Source organism: Candoia aspera, chromosome 5, assembly GCF_035149785.1.
Source record: "Candoia aspera isolate rCanAsp1 chromosome 5, rCanAsp1.hap2, whole genome shotgun sequence".
In the NCBI taxonomy this organism is placed as follows: domain Eukaryota; kingdom Metazoa; phylum Chordata; class Lepidosauria; order Squamata; family Boidae; genus Candoia; species Candoia aspera.
Genome location: NC_086157.1, coordinates 22,957,444 through 22,978,015, shown reverse-complemented (window position 1 = coordinate 22,978,015; position 20,572 = coordinate 22,957,444).

The following is a 20,572-nucleotide window of genomic DNA, read 5'->3' as shown; positions in this document are numbered from 1 at the left end:
TTTGGACTGATTCATCCAGGTTGTGCCAGAGATATTGCTTTAATTATTTTGACCACAGATGGAATATGACAACCTCATTTCCTAAATGAAATTGAAATCTATATAAGAAAAGCTTGCATAATCTGAGCAGTGATGGAGGTCTAAATACAGTGGCTTAAAATACTATCCCTAGATATTTATATACTAGTACTGCTTCAGCAGATTTTTTTTTTTTTTTGCCACCTAGACTTTTTCTAGTAACTAGAAAAAAAAAATCTAATTTTAACCTTATATTATTAGGGAACAACTTATAAAATATGAACAGTAACACAGAGATACAATAATAACTTAACTCCAGATGCGTCCAGGAAATGGAGTTCAAAAAGCTAAAGTCAAAAGTCATAATTGAAGTGCCATTTCTTTGTACAGATATCAATATCACACACATGTACAAAGGGGGATTGACTTTCTGGACCTCTTCTGCTGTACACAACTCTATGAAGAGTCTCCTTACAGATGCAGCACATTTCTAAAGTCAAGCAAATGCTAGGAAGCCAATATTCTCCATTTTTTTTCTCAAATCTATTCCTCTATTTATCTGCCCTGTCCAAGGATTCTGTTTCCTACATCCTTTGAACCTTGTACCAGCTTTACTTCAAACCATTGGATTACACAAAATGGTACCTCCAAACAAACAAGCAATAACAATAACAACCTCTCCAATTCCAAAGCACTTTGATGCAAGAATAATCACTAAATTGTTCATGTAATTCTTACTGAATTTTTGGTCATAACTTTAACAACTTTATCAGGCCAGGCTACCAGACTCTATAGGAGTTTAAACTGAGATACTTCTATCTCATTCTTGAAGTTCAGAGTGTTAAAAAGAGCTATACAGTCTGAGACTTTAGTGGAAATGTCCCCCTCCCCCAATACTTTCAGTGTGGCCTCAAAGCTCTCCTAAAATGTCCAGCAAATTATGTTCATTTATTACATTTTCTCAAAGAATTACCAGCATGCTTATTCTAAAACCCACATCACCAGCATGTCCAATGGGCACTAGCACAGTGTTGTATAATTATTTACCCTTTTTTAATCCCTTGTGTCCAACAGATCAAGGACCATAGTACAATTATCCAATGCTTCTTTTCTTATAGCATTTCTGTGAAATTATTCAGAAGCTAAACATTCTGAACAAAGCAGGCTTGTTTACATATGAAGAGCCACTTCCCTAAAGATGCTGCTTCCATAGAAACCATTATTGTTATATGCAATAATTTTCCATACTTTTTAAAATGAATCTGTAGGCCAGCTAAACAATCAGGGTATTGTGTCTGTTAAAATGGAGCTCACAATGCAGTGGGAAGTCCATCTTGGAATCAAGTGTTTCGTTTTTTTCTGTCTCATCTTCCATGGAAATGTCTCTCTGTGTGTTTTGCTTATGAATTTATGCCATTTGTTCTTTCTTTCAATGTGTGCATGTGCTCTGCATGGATAGCTTTATGTATTCAATAGCCCGAATTCAAGCATACATATTATAAATCAGATCCAATTGAAGTGTATGAAGTCAAATCCCTGTGAGTTGTTTGCTAATATGCATGGAACATCATATAGAGTACTAAAATTTCCGAGAACCAGGCTTGCTAGATATACTGAATTCATAAAAATCTCAGTTTCATATCCCATGATTTTTTTTTTTTTCATGTCATGCATACAAGTCATTGCTCTGGCACATCAAGGGTAATTTATATGAAATGTTATCATTTTGGAGGAAAACACAACAACTGGTTGAAAAATCTATCCATAAATGGTGGCAAGTATCCCTCCCACTTCCACACCTGCATCCCTGAGGCTTTCTCTAGAGTGGCTAAATGTGCAGTGCATAAGAAGTGTTCCTTCACCCTGTATGACAAGTGATAGCTACCAAAATCTTCTCTGCTGCTCAATTATTGAAGGTGAAAGAGCCTTGTTCTCCTGCACCTCACTCTGTCTGAGGGTTCTTCCCAACAGCCATATTAATGTTTTTTTCTTCTAGTCCATGAGAAGATGCCAAAGTCTGCCAGCACACTTTGCATTATCCTCATTGCCAAATCCAACTTTGGTTCATGAACAAGGCTAACATCTGATGCCATCATTACAAATTTAACATGGGGCAATATAAGCAAAGTGGTAGGTAGATGTCTCTAATACCACTTGCCAGCTGGAAAAAAACAGCCACCCATCACTCTCCCCAAGAGAGAAGATGAGATTTCAAAATCTGACTTACAAAGATGCAGATGTGGGTAACTGGCCAAACTGGTAATGGGTAATAAAGGTTTTGTTCCCCCTTGATCTTATTGCCAATCTGTAGGAGAAATGATTCACAACAGATATTTATCAGCTTCTGCTACTCTACTCAGGATATTTTAAAAATGAAGTACTCTTTTAAAAACTACCACCTTCTACAGCACTAAAGTCACTCTACTCATACACACCGGCAATAGCCGGTAAATTCAAAAGTGAGCTTTTGATGCCCAAATTGCTTTTTTTCTTCTACTGGTATTGTTTTTACTAATCAAAGAGAGTATCTGTAGCTCAATGTTGACCTGTGGAGTCTTTGGTGGTCTCTGACTAGGCAACATCTTTTGCCTGACTAGGCAACATGTAACACTGAAGATGTTGCCTAGTCAGGCAATGAAACATCTGCAAGAAAACAACCAGGCTTAGAGACCACCAAGGACTGCACTGTTTTCACCCTCATAAAAATAGAACTTCTATTGCTACTTTTGTTGTTTGGCAATAGAAATCAATTTTATTTTACTCATAGCATCCTGGATGAAAGATGCTACTCTTGACAGAAATGTTGGAAATTGATGCATTCTGTGCATGCATGTGGATGTTGCAGAGAACAGATTCTAACTAGATGGTACTGCTTTTATGTTTCATGATACTTTTCTCATCCTAACTCATCATAAAAGAAGGTTTTCTTTCCTCAAGTGGTGGTAGATGATTTAATCCCAGTGTGCTGATACCTGTTATGTGCTGGACTGGATGTTAAATGGATTAACAGATAAAACAGAAGCCTCAGTCTACAGATGAGTTGTGTAGAGATGCTTGAGGAATTTACTTATGAATTTAAGTAGAAGCTGACTTGATCCCAAGACTAAGGACTGAATCAGAATGCAAGGAATAGATTTTCTAAAAATACATATTTAATGTGTTATTATCATGTGATTATTAAAAATAAAAATCAAAGAAGCATAATGAAGAGACATTCCGAATAATCTTTCTTAAAAACCCTGGCTGGTATTTAAAAATAGTGTTTAGTTATACTTCTTTAAGAATTATAAGATTTTTTTTTTAATTTTATTTTAAGAAAGGAACAAAAAAAAAGCAATGTATTTAACCACTGTATTAACTTTGAAAAACATCAATAAAATAAAATTATTATGCAAGCAGTTCTTAAGAGCAAATGACAATTAAAAAAAAAATCATGGGGTGGTTTTTCTTCATACAGCCATTGACAAACCTTATTCAACACTTGAATAACCTTATCAGTGAATATTTTCTCTCTCTCTCTCTCCCCATGTCTCTCTCTCTCTTTAAATATAAATATATTTATCTATACACATTTCTAGCATCCAATAACCAGTTTTAAACAGCCAGTTTTCACAATACGGAGTTTTATCAGTTAATTCCTATTCAGTGTCCATTAATACTGTAGAAAAAAAAAATACTATATACTGTCCTGCTCTAGTCATAAAAGCTAAGATTGTACATTGTAATGTACAGAAAAAGGCTCAACATTCTGTCTACAGTTACTTTAGCATGTGCCATTAGACAGAATTGAACAAAAAGCCACTTCTTCATGCTTATGAGTAGCACTTTTGTTAACATTGCTTAGTCACCAACTTCCATGAAAGAATGAACAAGTAAAGTGCTAGAATTAGATGTCATCTCAGTCCGAGACATTTTATTTATTTATTTATTTATTTATTTATTTATTTTTATCAAAGTTCATCCCTGCCCATCTCTCTCAAAAGAGGGACTCTTGGTGGTTTACAGTAAAGCTAAAAAAGATTAAAATACAGTAAAAACAAGATTTCTTAAATAAAAATATAAATATAAAATATCATCCAAGGTAGCAATATTAAAAGTTCTGATTTAAATTCATAGGTACACAGGAACCACTTTAAGGTGCTAGCCACGTCCAGGATTGACTACTCCCCTTTCTGCCACAAGCAAGTCGGCAGCCAGGTCTTTAACCCTTTCTAGAAGGCCAGGAGAGACGTGGCCTGCCTCATCTGGGGGGAAGAGTGTTCCACAGGGCTGGTGTCATGTCAGAGAAGGCCTGCTTCCTGGGCCCCACCAATTGACAACCTCTCATGGATGGGGTCTGTAACATGCCCTCTCTGCCTCCAGAAGGGATGGGTTGATATAAGTTTTGATGAGTCTTATGCTGAAACACCTTTTTATGTGAATATGTATGTATGTAAGTATGTATGTATGATGATACTTGTACAAAAAGGTAGGAACATTTTCTTCCACCCCAATTGTCCATTCTTTATTGGAAGTCTTGTGAAATATTGTTAACCTATTCTCTTGAACACAGTTACACAAAAGTTCCATCAACACAGGAAAAATAGGGACAATAAAGAAGTCTTATAAATTATACAGGGATCATCTTTAATGTAGCAAATAAAATCAGGTGGCTTGAAAAAAAAAGCTTTGTAGAATTCTAAAGCACTGTAAAGATTTGATGGCTTTCCATTATGTACACCCAGAATGCATCTCATTCGTATATGAGAATACTGAATGTGGAACGTTGAGTGGTGTTCTGGCTGTCCAGCTACTGACATGAGAAGCCAATACATTTCCTAATTGAACTGTATGGCTATAAAAGAAGTCTAGCTGCAAAGCAAACATTGCTTTGGGCACTTTGTCAGCTCCCACCATCTTTAATATAGTCAGCCAGCCAAAAGTCATTACTTTGCTCCTTCTTGTAGTAATGGGATGTGTTACTTTCATGAAGGTTCTCCCAACACAACTAATAGTTGAACTCATCTCTCAGCACTATGAATATGGCTTAAGACTGATCAATCCAATGTGCACTGTCTATTCTAGCCTGTGGACAAATTGTAGATTACAGACATTTTTTCCCCCTTCAAATAGAATCTCATAATGGTTCATACTGAAGGGTCTTCCCTACCCCTTGAAGTGCAAAGTTAAATAAAATACTGTTCTTTTTGAATCTCCAGCCTCCAGTTACCTCTGAGAGATTTGCGCAACCCTGGTAATACAGTATAATAAATATAATACAATTGCCTGATACTCATATTACATCACTCTTACTTTCATCACACTTGTTATGCTTTTTCTTTTTCTTTTTCTTCTTCTTTTTTTCTTTTTAAAAATTATCATTTTTACTTATTTAATTCAATTAGGGTTATCATCTGGAATTATGTACATTTCTGGAAATGTTTACACTTGTTCTTTTAGAAGCTATCACTGTATGTTTGCTTGACTGATAGATTAAATGATAGGCAATGGGTCTTTGTTTCTTCGTTTGTTTCAATGCATGTCTAGTTCTCCACTCCATCTCCTCAGATATTTTTCTCCACTTTAAAACAGAAATAAATGTAATGAAAATCCAGTCTTTCACAGAAGTCATGATGTTTAAAATATGTTAGTTTTATAAAAAATAAAGCATGTAATATAAATCATTAGGGATGGCTATTATGGCATTTAATATTAATTAAAGCATTTGGCATTTTCTATAAAAGCTTTTTTCATAGAAAACTGTGCTGTTTTGTCCCATTAGTAAAGTCTACCTCAAGTCAAGCTTGGCTCCTGCTGACTTTACGGATGCATTTAGGGTTTCCCTCTTTCCCTCTTTCTGTCATGCTCCCCAATCAAATGTTCCCAGAACATTTGATTGGACACACATGCATGAATGGACTTGACACATGTTGGGACTTGCAAGTCAGTGGAGTTGGGAGGGGGAACATGCCAGGAGTGTGAAAACATCTTGTTTGGACTATCTCTGGTATCCAAGATCAAGCTACCAAGCCATTGGAGACATCTGCAGGGAGTTGAGCTGACTTGCACAAAGAGGGGGGATGCATGCCTGAGAGAGGGAGGGGGGTTGTACTCATTGGGTTGTTTAACTTGGGGAAAACGCGGGAACTTTCATTCACAACTTTTTCGTTCTGTGTGCTACTTTCCATTAAAGAGATTTGTACTAAAATCATGTATGAATCAAACTTAATGGTAAATTGAGTAACACAGTCATTACACTTGCCCTCTTTCCCTCTTTCTCTTTCTTTTCCCCAACCTTTTTTTTTTCTGTCATAGTTGGAAATAGATATGGAAATCTCAGGGAGGAGGCACACTGGTATAACATCTAGACTCTTTAGAACTTTAGAGATCAACTTTTTTAGTTGTGTCATGACACAGGCTTATTACTAGCAGAATTTGCAAGAGTTAGTAATGCAATTTTACCTTTGAATACTCATTAGAATTCCTGCTGCGGCTTTTTAGATCAAGATTTTTCTGAAGATTTTTAGTACACTATCTTGCTGTTCTTGCTTACTAAGCATATTTTAGGTGTAGTTAAAACTTCAGAAATGTGTCAGATTAATCAATTGTTTTAGGGGAAAAAATGATTCCTCCTCCCCACACAAACTGTTTTAAAATAAATGTTGCTTTAAAATATTGAGTGAAAACAAATAAAATGAATATAATTGTAAGTATCCTACTTACAGATTACTAACCTGTAATGTTCAAGGGGCTTGCACATCCCAATGATTCCGTGAGATGTACAGTGAGGAATGTAGACAAGAGCAACGGTCAAGCCCCAAACAGCAGAATGGAACCAAGAAAGAAAGCTTCACAATAAGTTTCATTTAGATGCACTGTTAAGAAGATAGGGTATTAATATACTTAATCAATGTAATATTGTAAAATGGTTAAACCAAAAATCCAGCACTCATTTGCTAGAGATTTAATTAAGGTGGGGGTCTCTGAGAGCTGTCTGAATCTTCTTTTTCCTTGAATGCAAGCAAAAGAGCTAAGCAGTTTTTCCAGGTAAAAAAAAGATGCTCAAATTATAGAACAATTACAATTATTTGACATGTAGAAAAATGCTCGCAATCTTGCAATCAAAACCAAAAAAAAAGAAAAAGCAAGAGATCCATAGAGATCCATAGAGTAAGTGGTGGCAGCATCTGGTCAATTTTGTCCAAACTTTGAATCTAAGCAGGGTCAAGTCTGGTTAGTATTTAGGTAAGAGAACCCTAAGGTCTATAGACTGTGCTGACTTTTTAGAGCCAGTTTGGTCTGGTAGTTAAGGTGCTGGGCTAGAAACCAGGAGTCTGTGAGTTCTAGTCCTGCCTTAGGCATGAAAACTGGCAGGGTGACCTTGGGCCAGTCACACTCTCTCAGCCCAACTCACCTCACAGGGTGGTTGTTGTGGGGAATATAGGAGGAGGAAGGAGTATTAGGTATGTTCGCCACCTTGAGTTATTTATAAAAATAATAAAGGTGGGATATAAAATTAATTAATTAAATAAAATCCCATTGGGAACTTCTGATAGATAATGGAAGTTCCAAATCAAGAACTTTTTTTTTTTTTTGCTTTATTGATTCTATAAAGTCTTTTGACTATGTAGACCCCAACACAGTGAGGATTGACCTTAAAAAAATGATTACCTTTTCTACCTATTGAACAATTTGTGATGACCAGGTGGGAAGTGTTGGAACTAAATATAGAGCTATTGAATGGCTTAGATTATGTACAGGAGTGTACTCAAATTATAAACAAATTATTTAAATTACCTGCAGAATATAGCAGGGCTTGATGAAATAGAAGATAGAATTAAACTTGCTGAGAAAAAGATCAACACTGTCAGTATTCTGATGATACTACTTTGATGACTGAAAGCAAATAAAACTTAAGAAAATCTCTTACTGAAGTTGAAAGAACGGAGCTCAAAAAACAGGATGATGCAGAGGTCTCTTTCTCCATATCACTGATGACACAAGTTTAAAAGGACATGAAGCAGCAGCCACTAACATCATACATACTCTCTCTCTCTCTCTGTGTGTGTGTACCGTCGCATCCATGTACTGGACCACATAGGCCAGTACATGAGCATAGCTCAGAAGGGCATTGGGAACAACACCAGAGCCTCCAAATACCAGCTGCTAATAGATAGAGCAGTTGCCCAAGACTCACAGTCTAGACAGACCAATCTGAGCAGAGTCTGGATTGACTACAGGAAAGCCTATGACTCAATGCCACATACATGGATCTGTGAATGCCTGGCACTTTACAAAGTCAAAAGGACACTCAGGACCTTCCTCAAGAACTCAATGGGGCGGTGGAAGACAACACTGGAAGTCAACTCAAGGCAGCTTGCACAAGTGGTGATCAAGTGTGGCATACACCAAGGTGATGCACTGTCCTTGCTGCTGTTCTGTATAGGCTTGAACCCCCTCAGCCAGATTATCACAAGACATGGATACAAGTTCAAGAGTGGAACTACCATCAGCCACCTCCTCTACATGAATGACATCAAGCTGTAAGCTAAGAGTGAACAAGACATCGACTCACTGATCCACCTGATATGGATCTACAGTGAGGACATTGGGATGTCAATTGGACTGGAGAATTGTGCCTGGATGTTAGTAAAGAGAGGGAAGGTGATGGGGTGGAACTACCTGTTGGTATTTGGTTGTTTGCAGGGAGCAAGCCACTAAGTTACTATGGTAACAAATCACTTTGGCAAGGTGAACAGGTCAAACTTAAGTATCCTCAGGTTTGGGTGTGAAAAGAATGACCATATAAGATAAGCTGCTGATTTGCCTGGGGGGGGGAAGCTTGCCACCAGAAAGTTTTTATAGTTTCTGTTTTTAGACCAGCAGCAGCAGCAGCAGCAGCAGCAGCAGCTTGGTCCTACTCAGAGCACGTGTGTGTGTGTATGAGCTTGTAAAATATGAGCTTGTAAAGCTTTTGTGCCTATCCAGGATTTCTGGATATGGAAACCTGCTTATGTTTTATGCTTTCTGTAAATACATTTATTTTTATAGAAATGCCTCATGTGTGTTTTTCCTGATCGCTCAGGCCAAATGCTTTCCAGCACTCTGCCACACTACTAGCAGGCCACATAGCAGACATACAGACTAGCTACAAGTACCTTGTAGTATCCCACAGACATATGGGAACCACGATGAGGAGGCAAGGAAAACAGCAACAGCCAAGTACCACCAAAGGATAAGAAAGGTCCTAAAGAGCCAGCTCAATGGGAAGAACAAGATCCACACCATCAACACGCATGCCCTGCCAGTCATCAAATACCCTCCAGTACGGTGAGCTGGCCAAAGGAGGACATGGAGGCTGCTGATGTGAAGACCCGGAAGCTCTTCACAATGTACAGAGGCTTCCACCCCAAGTCCAACACCCAGAGACTGTATACAAGGCAGAAAGAGGGAGGGTGGGGCCTAGTGAGTGTCCAAGCCACTGTCCTGGATGAAGCCCAGAGCATCCAGGAGTACATCAGTAAGACGGCACCTAAAGATGAGCTGTTGATAGAATGCCTGAGGTAGCAGCAGACATGGAAGGAAGATCAAGCAGAGGAAGTGCCATGGCAAGACAAGACCCCACATGGGATGTACCATCGACAGATAGCTGAGGTAGCTGACATTGGGAAATCCTACCAGTGACTGGTAAGGGCTGGACTAAAAGACAGCATTGAGGCACTGATACCCATTAGCAGCACAAGAACAGGCACTAAGCACCAGATTCATAGAAGCAGGGATCTACCACACTAGACAGGACCCAAGGTGCAGACTGTGCAGAGAGGCCTCAGAGACAGTCCAACACATAGTCGCAGGGTGTAAGATGCAGGCAGGAACTGCATACACTGAACAGCACAACCAAGTAGCTGGCATTGTGTACAGGAACATCTACACAGTGTATGGGCTAGACCCTCCCAAGTCCAGATGGGAGATTCCACAGAAGGTTGTGGAGAGAATGACAGGGTTAAGATCCTGTGGGACTTCTTCCAGATCCAGACAGACAGGCAGGTACTGGCCAATCAACCAGACATCGTGGTAATAGACAAGGACCAGAAGACAGCAGTGGTGATAGATATAGCAGTGCCAAATGACAGCAACATCAGGAAGAAGGATCATGAGAAGCTGGAGAAGTACCAGGGCCTGAAGGAGGAACTAGAGAGGATGTAGAAAGTGAAGGCCAAAGTGGTCCCAATGGTGGTAGGGGAACTCAGGGCTGTGACCCCCAAACTGGGAGAGCGACTCCAACAGATCCCAGGAACAACATCAGAGCTCTCTGTCCAGGAGAGTGCAGTGCGAGGAACAGCTGAGATACTGAGCAGAACCCTCAAACTCCCTGGCCTCTGGTAGAGGACCTGAGGTTGAGGAAGACACATACCACCCATATGGGTGAGAAGGATTTTTTTTTTTTAATATTAATCTTTATAATATCTGTTTTAGTTTGTTGCTTCTTCCCCAAAAAGCCCGGCAAAATACAAAACAATATATTAATATTTAAATAGAAAAGGGAAAAAAAACATGTAAGTGTGCATGAACACACACTCTTCATTTAAATAATTATAACAAATACTATTTACTTATGATTATAATGTATTATTAAAGACACAAAAGGCCAGAATTGACCAACTAAGTATTGATTAGACATGTTCATTGGATTAGAACATTGCTCTGCATTGATTCAAACTAGAAACAAAATAATCTTGCTGGCAATCTTTTCTTCAGGGAAACTACAGTCAGCAAATCTGCCTTATTACATTATATCATTTAAATTTAATTTAACTATATTTACATGCTGATCTCATTAGAAATTATTGGTGTATTAATTTAATAATAAAAAGGACTCAAACGAACAATTTTCCTTATATTGCATATGTACTTTTCTAGAAGTGAGGATCACTCAATATAAAGGGTCTTACATTGGCATATTGTATACTGTATCTCATAGGACTCTGTTATGAACTTTTTGTTTCACCTCTGCTCATGTGGTATTAATCTCATATAACTGTTTGCTCATCTTGCACATAGAACATTTCTGCATATGGATTCTTAGGAGTATAGCCTTGCTTTCTGCATTAAACTTGCTTACAGCAAAACAATAACATGAAACATATATTTATATATTTTTATAATAAATAAATAAAAGAGCAGGTGAATATCTTGTCAATAACAGGAAAAAAAAATCAAAGCAAACCAGTCAAGAAAGAGTGGTATCTAGTTATAACAGAGAGGGATAAACTTTGATAATCAGGAGATTCACAGTTAATTTTTGGCACCCAAAGACCAACATTGATTCAATAATGATTTAATTGTAACATCAAAAGGCAGCAAGGCTGGGAGTTTGGCCACTTGGTGGTGGTTGTGTGAAGCCCTTCTGAGGTTTAATATCCCCATTTTTATTTACGTTTCCATTAAAACTCAACAGACAATCACAAGTTGTTGGGCTTCCGGTGGGAAAGGCAGACTGAATGGCTGTGCCTGCTGCCTCAGCAGGCAGAACTGACAGTACAGTGACTTTTTGGGGGCTCAGGCAGGTCTTCCTGAAGCCCAAAAATGTTCTCCGGATTAAGAATTCCAGGAATCATCCCATCTGTCCTCTGAATGGCTGATTGTAGCCAGAAGATTGCAAACTGAGCTTTGCATTTGCTTGGTAAGAGCAGCTGGGAGGTGCGGGATTTCACCGTTTTGCAAGCCGCTCTGTAGCCTTAAAGGGACAGTAAGTCCAGACACCCCATTTCTTAATCACCAATTTGTGTGTGTGTGTGTATGTGTATGTGTATGTGTATGTGTGTATGTATATATATATATATATATATATATATATATATATATATATATATATATATATATTTAAGCATATTGTATGTATGCCAAGAGAGGCTTTTTACAGCAAGGAGAAGCTGGTTCTTTTGATGGTTAATATTATTTTTGGCTTTATTTCTTAATAAAAAAAAATATTTTAAGTTTTGGACATTACTTCCCTTCCAAAGGAAACTAAGACTGAAACTAAACAGCTGTCTTTCTGTTAGTATTTTTCTGTCAAATTTGAAGATATTAGCATTTTTGTACATTTATTTCATTGAATTGGCTTCAGTTTTCTGTTCACTTTCCCTTCGGAGCATGTGGTATTTCTCTCTCACTTTGTGTAAACAAGGGGCCGACTTTTGATTTTTACTGGTTAAGCTTCTAGGGAATCTACTGTGTGGAGGATTTCAAACAGATATTTTCTGATTTTCACCAGGACTTCAAGCAGATTTCTTCTGACTTTTACTGTGCTTTTATGCAAGACATCCAGAACATTGTGGAAAACATGAGATCTAAAATGTGCCTTCAGGATAGAAATGTATCTTTTTGAAGATTGAGATTGGAATTATTATCAAGATGCTGGATAAATAAATAAAGGCTTGGAAAAACCAAGGGAGAAAATGATCTGAAATCCATAAGTAAAATCGATCTCCTGGTGGAATTCCATGAAAAGAACCTGGAATTTTTGAGGGGGGCAGTTGGACTGGCTGATTTTTCTAAAAGGAAAGTTTTATGCATACTGTGGAGATATGTAACTGCTTTGGTTTATTATGAAGTGGGATAAGGGTTGATTTTTTTTTTTTTTTAATTTGGTTTGCTTTAAGGATTTGACTGATGTTATTTGCCTTTAAAGATTTGAATTTACTGTCTGAATTGGTTTTCTTATGGGTTTATCAAGATTAAAATTACTAAAACTGTTGCATTAGGGTTAAATAATGTTTATCTGCTTATTATTATTAAAATTGCTGTAGTATTAAGTATAATAATACTGGGGGAGGGGGAGGATCTGGGGGGTGAGTGGGGAGGATCTGGGGGGAGTTTGATCCAGTTGCACCTGAGGAAGTGGACAGGGCCTTCACAGCTGCTAGTTCAGCCACCTCTGTATTAGATCCATGCCCTTCCTTGTTGGTCAAGGCTGCCCGTGAGGAGGCACATGGTTGGGTCTAGGCAGTGGTTAATAATTCCTTGAGAGAGGGGGTGGTGCCATCAGCTTTTAAGGAGGCAGTGGTATGTCCTCTCCTCAAGGGGCCATCACTTGACCCAACCAGCCTGGATAGTTTTTGTCCAGTCTCCAACCTCCCCTTCCTAGGGAACATTGTGGAGAGAGTGGTTGTGTGGCAGCTGCAGAGAATCCTGGATGAAGTGGATTATCTGGACCCTTTTCAGTCAGGGTTCAGGCCAGGTTACCGGCAGAGACAGCATTGATTGCACTCTTAGATGACCTCTGGCAGGAGAAAGATGGGGGCAGTGCAACCATCCTTGCTCTTCTTGACCTCTCAGCAGCCTTCAATACCATCGATCATGGTATCCTTCTGGTTCAGCTTTGGGAGTTGGGGGTAGGTGGCACAGTGAGGTGGTTCTCCTCCTTCCTCCAGGGTTGGTTCCAGTTGGTGTTGATGGGGGGAGAGGTCCCACCCTTTTCCCCTACTTTGTGGGGTGCCTCAGGGCTTGGTTCTCTCCCCTCTTCTATTTAACATCTACATGAGGCTGCTGGGGGAGGTGATCCGACAGTTTGGGGTGAGATATCACCAATATGCTGATGATACCTAGCTGATGATATTCTACCCCTGGCCACCAGAGTGATGCTGTGGATGTCCTGTCCCAGTGCCTGGAGGCTGTGAGGGCCTAGAGGGGGTCAATGGGTTTCAACTCAAGCCAAGCAAGATTGAGTGGCTTTGGGTTTGTGGGTCTTCTGGTGACAAGGTTTTTCCATCATTGGTCTTGGATGGGATTGCACTGGCCCAGACAGACCCAGTGTGCAACCTGGGGGTCCTCATAGAGTCACAGCTCCTGCTTGAAGAGCAGGTAGCAGCTGTGGCTAGGTGGGCCTTTGCACAGCTTTGGATTGTGTTCCAGTTGTGCCCATTCCTGGACCGGGAGGCTCTACTCACTGTCACTCATGCCCTGGTGACCTCCCATCTGGATTACTGCAATGCACTGTACGTGGGGCTGCCCTTGAAGAGCATTCGGAAGCTTCAGCTGGTGCAGAATGAAGCTGCCTGGGTAGTAAATGGAGTCAGATATTTGACACATGTAACACCACTGCTACTTGAGCTGTGTTGGTTGCCGGTATGCTTCCAGGTGCAATTCAAGGTGCTGGTTGTCACCTTTAATGCCCTTCATGGCTTGGGACCAGGTTACCTAAGGTACCATTTTCTCCCAGTTGTTTCTGCCCATCCAATTCAATCTAGTAGGTTGGGTATGCTGTGGGTCCTGTCAGCCAAGGAATGTCAGTTGGCAGGAACTAGAAGACATGCCTTTTCAGCTGTAGCACCTGCCCTCTTGAATATTGTCCCTACAGAGATTAGGATTTCCCCGACCCTGTTGGCCTTTCATAAGGCCATGAAGACCTGGTTATGTGCCCAGGTCTGGTGCCCCAAATGTGTGAATGCTCCCATTTCTTGGTTATAATAACATCTATGCACTGCTTACTTGGTGGCCCTGTATATTTATTTTGTAATTTAATTGTTTTTAATTGAAATTGTTTTAATTGTTTTATAGTTTTTTATTGTTCTAAACCACTCTGAGTCACTTGCAGAGAAGGGCGGCTATAGAAATTGAATAAATAAATAAATAAAATAGACAACGTAAGCTTTTTAATTTGATTCTTATTATAGTAGACAGAAATATATAGAATAGTTAGGAATGAATTAATTAAATATGTTCTGTTTTTTTGGAGGGGAGAAATAAGGTTAAGGTTTATATGAAATTTTCTTCTTTTTTATTTTAATATAAGGAGGAGGAGTAACTATACTTAATGATTTTTATTAAGTGTTAAACTGGAATTATTTATAGAAATAATGTGGTGTTTTGGGTTTAATATAGAGATTGATAGCTGAATTTTTTGTATATTCTTGCTGTTTAAAGTCAGAAGCCACATCTTTTTGTAAAACTGAAAAAAAATATCTTTTGTATTTTTGCACTTTTGCACTTTTGCACTTTTTTTTAGTTTTTTAGCTTTTTTCTCTTCTTTGTAGTTGTTTCTCTTTTTTTTTTTTTGTAATTTTATTGTTCTTCTTAAACCTAATCAAATTTATTACAAAAAAAAGTTGCTTTTCACCAACATTTGGTGATATGATCATAGAGTCTCAAGAAACTACATGCCATATAATAGAAATCCAGAAGTTATTCACATTGCCATCATATTCCACCTATCTTTAATTTAAAAAAAAAATCCTTTCAAGAAAATTAATATTTTAGCTGTTCATTGTTTGCTGTAAGTTTTGCTTAGCATCAGCAATGCTATCACACAAGGACGTTGGTTTGGCTACATCCTGAGAATTGTTTAACATTGGGCGTTGTGAAATCTTTCAAATGCTTTTACAAAGTCCTAATAATAATGGCGACTAATAATGATAGTAACGACTGGGGAAGGCAATGGCAAACCACCCCACTAGAACTATAGAAAACGTTGCAAAAGCGGCATTCCCCCCAAAGGGTCAGACTTGACTCAGTGCTTGCATGGAGGACCTTTCATCTCACAATAATAATGACAACAATAACCATTATATGAATGTAAGCAAAACTTTATAATTTGGATAGAATAATCCTAACTGAAGTACTCTACAAATATTTCAGCTTATTTGAGAAGATACATCTCCCTTACATTACAACGGCAGAGAAGATTCTTCCTGTTCCCTTATATTTCAGAATAAAGTTTTGTGCTGTATATTACCTATAATGTTTCTTATACCCTAAATTACTCTTCTTCCCTCAAGTGCAATGGAATATTCTATTCCATACCCAATGCTGAAGTAAAATTCAGCTGACAATGTAGTCATGCAATTATCGCAAGCAGAAAATACTTAAGACTTCCATTACTGTATATATGTCAAACAATGACTAGATTGTACTACTTACAAAGGAATTGCTTTTTTCCCTTAACTTACCTGTAAGGCAGGAGATAAATGCAAAATAATTCTCTTTCTAAAACAATTATCTGTAAAGCCTATATATATATATATATATATATATATATATATATATATAATGCGTTTTCCTGCAAATAGTTCCATTGGATACAAAGAGCAAAATAATTATAAGGGAGGGAAAGAAATGAATTATACATCAGAAATGTTGTAAACAACCATTATTCTTTTTCTCCCCAACATCAAGAAAAAGCTTTTAAAAATAATAATAAGACTGACAGTTGGACAAATATTTATCATAAGCACTCCTAAGGCAAATGTGAAAAAAACTGAAATTCTCAGTTGTCATGAACTGGGGGATTTCATTTTATGTTCTCCGCATTTCTATTAAAAGAACTATGTGGGGGCTCTTTGATGTGTGCACTGCAGATAAACATGAAAGGCTACAATGCCATTTTGAGGGGATTAAGCTTTAGCCATTGTTTAGCCTGAATTGAGTATCTCTGTCTGCTGAAGCTTGGTTTGTCAATTGCAGACTGATGGCAGAAAATATATTATACACCTCAGCCCTGTCAGGTGATACTCCCCACACAAAAAAAGCAGAGATTCCAGAAGAGCAATGCCTTCCATCCCTTTTAATAACCTCTCTGCACTATGACATCAACAAAAAGGGGTCATTTGTGAATGCAGGATGACAATCTGAATTGTGAAGTTTCCTTTCTATAGCTCTCAGAACATTCTGATCCTGTTTGCTGAAAACTAATGGCACGTGCTTAAAAGGCTTATGATAGTTTAAAAAGAAGGCAAACTTCTACAAATCTCCTAAGGCTAGTTCTGCTAACCTGTATGATGTGACCTCCACTTATTTTGTGCACCAGCCCACAGATTTGGCACAGTATTCACATCATATTTTTATTATAGTCTGTTTTTCATAAAACAGTGGGTGACAGTTCAACCATTCTGACTCAGAATATCATAGATAAGAGGAATCACACAGTACCAAAATGGAGGATAGGCATTCTCAAGATGCTTTTTTTTAAAAAAAAATCTAGTTTTTATTCTCTGCAGGTATTTTGAGGTGAGGTGGCAAATTTCAGCAAGTAATGACATACTCCTTTTCTGTCTTTTGTGTCTGAACAAATAGCAGAGAATGGCAAGATGGTTTACAAGAAAATAGGATAGAACTAATTCCAGAGAAATCTGTTACCTCTGTAGTCCTTGAAAATCCTGGTTAGGTTCCCCATCCATTAAGAATAATTTGCTTGCTTATTGGCATGTAGGAGAAACAGGTTTACTGAAATCACATAACCCTTGAGAACAGTTTTCAGGAAAGCTACATTTTACGAGCTGCAAAACCCTGTATTATTAGGATTCCTCTGTGCACGTAAGTGATTTGCAAGCATAACAGTTATTCCATATTCAATTTTAATCCATAGAGGAATACTAACACAGTATCAATTTTCTAAACTAGAACAAAGTTAGGCAGCAATAATAGTAATAATAATATTTTTACACTGTTGTCTTTATTTTCACAAAGAATTCAGTTCCATCAGAACTTTCCTGTTAGCTGACATTTAATGTATTTAGAAGTAAATGATGAAATGATAGGGTCATCTGCATCTCCGTACTTTTTATGTAACAGACAATTACATTGATGGGAATTTGATCTTCAGAAATATATTGTCTATGACTACATATGCAGAATCTGTCAGCCTTGCAAATGTTTAGAAGTTGATTCTTGCAATCCATTACTTTCTGAATTGATTGATTATGTGCCATCAAATCTTTTCCAACTCCTAGCAACCACAAGGATAGAATTTGTCCATGAGAATCTATCCCTTTTTCTTTCTCATCTCCCAAGGGTGCACTCATCACCACTGTAACTGATTCCATCCATCTTGCTGCTGGTAATTCTTTTCTTCTCTTTCCTCCACCTTTCCCAGAACGGAGACCCAGTTTGGTCTAGTAGTTAAGGCAATGGGCTAGAAACCAGGAGACTGAGAGTTCTAGTCCTGCCTTAGGCATGAAAGCCAGATGGGTGACTTTGGGCCAGTCACTCTCTCTCAGCCCAACTCACCTCACAGGGTGGTTGGTGTGGGGAAAACAGGAGGAGGAAGGAGTATTAGGAATGTTCACCACCTTGAGTTATTTATAAAAGTAATAAAAGCAGGATAGGAAACAAACAAACAAATAAATAACATTACAGCCTCTGAGTTGGTTTGGCTTGTTTGTTTTTGGCCATCCACAGTATTCTCAAGATTCTTCTCTAATACCAAAGTTCAAAAGCATGATACTATTGTTCCTATCCATCTTCTTATCCTGCTTCTTTTTGCTTTCTAAAAGGAATGGTAAAATCCCATTTGTAATGAGCACTTGTATAAAATTAATCTATTTTCCCCTCATTAGGAAAATAAGTAATATATTGCTTCTTCTTGTTGTGAAGCTGGGAATTCTGTGGACCTCTATCTGTTATGACTATCCTGTCAAACTGCTTGTTTATAGCTATAAACCGAGGATGTATGATTGCAAAATGTAGAAAGATTCTGTGATGGATAGAAAGAGTCACCCTGTTACACGTACCACATTCCCTTGATGAACTTTGTTGACGTACATATGAAAGGGGAAAAAATGAAGAAAATTTGAATGAAAACTCATAGGAACAAACAGTTTTCATATGAATTTATAAATTCGCATTCATATCACCACAGTTAAATTACGAATTGCAGTAAGTTTATATTAATCATCACTCTCATCAATCATGTTTTAAAGAAACCTGTTAGAATCCTGAAGATCCAAAAAGTTTTTGTTTTCTTTTGCTCAGAACATCATTTTAAAGTTATTGTTCAATAAAATTGTGCTATGGTTTCATTAAAAAAAAGAAAAAAATCTAATAGGAAACATCGGTAATATTCACTCAACGGTATCAACATTTTGCTTTGTCTAATCTTGCTTCTAGAAATTAATTGTAAGACAGCATCTTCACAGCTGAAAATTCCTAACTCTTACATCCTTTGTTCTGGCTGCCTCCAAGGAATGCAACAGCCTTAGCCATTGCAAACTTAGAACATTTTTTTTTAAATTAACTAAACATAAACTAAACATAAACTAAACACTTAATTAAAACAATGACTTGATGCAAGAGTAAATGATTTAAATGGCCTTCACTTTGAACTGATAAACAATTCCATGTTCAGCAGAGCTGAAGGTCTTGAACTGTAACGCTCATGGATATTTCTCCAATTAAAATAGTCACTTGTTCTCTTTGCCTTGGAATATCAACAAGTCTGCAGTTATATTCAGTCTCTACCCGCTGTATTTTTCCCCCTGTACTTACATCTGAATGGTTTGTTTTGCTTCTAAAATACAATAGAATACACAGGCATAATTTCCTTTTTGTCAATGCCTACTAGAAGTGTTATTATCCTCTTTTTTTTAACTAAAGAGGTTTTTGCCATCAGCAACAAAGAACAAAAATGAACACATTGCTACTAAAAGATATCTGCATTCTAAGATAAAAAGATGGATGAGAAATGCCAGAAAATGCAATCATCAAAAAAAAAAAGTTGGAATGGAAAAGCAATAATTAAAAAAAAAAAAAGATTTAAAGCGGTTGTTTGACAATGTTCAGTACTGAGTTCAATGGGACTTGTGACCAAGAAAATCTTCATAGGACAGCCTAATGGGGAAGTAAACAATTTAGTGTCAAAAGGCTGCATTTGGCCCCTAGGCTATAATTTCAAAATCCTTTGAAAGTTCTTAGAAAATTGTAACATTTGACAGAATGGAAGGGGGAAAAAAATGACTAAAACCATGTCTGGAGAATAATCTTATTAACTATATTTCATTTTAATTAAGTGTAAATATAATGACATGAATTCCATCTTTGTCTCTGTCTTATTCATTAGTTTTGAAGTACGACTCTTAGTGCAGAATCTGTTCAACAGCCTTGGCCTAACAATCTAATCCAACACATATGGACTCAGATATTGACATCATGAAGTTCAGCGGGGATATAGAGAGATGCATTCTCAGGATGTATAAAATTGCTTCTGACCTTGGAACTTATGCAAGGCAGTTCTCCAACTTTTGCTTTCTACCAATCTCAAGGGGCAAGTGAGAAAAGGCTTTACAAATTAAGAGGGCGGTGGTTTACTGTTCTGCCTCCTACTTCTTCATGTGGCCCTATATGATCACCATATCAAGAACTGAAACCAAAGAGTAAAGAGAGAGAAAAATTGGGCAAAAGTAGCCAGGTGTACTTACTGGGTGGTGAGAGTACCTAATGAGGATAACGTCAAAACTATGTGACATTATCACATAGATCAGTGGCATTTTGACTTAATAACTAGAGTGGCTTAATTCATTTCTTCTGTGCTGTCATGGTTTGCTGAACCATATTTTATCATGCTGTTTGGGTGACACAGAATTCAAAGCCATCAAACATAATTTACAAACCATCACAGCAGATTGTTCAATCACAATCAGACATTATAGCTTACTGCAGTATGTGAACTCACCCAATATCTACACTGGAGTGGCTCTCCAGGATTTCAGTTGGGAGTTCTTTGAGCCTGAAATAGAATCCTTCCAATTTCAACAGGTTTCAACCTTTTGGAATATTTGAAATCAGCAAAATTAAATGCTCCAGA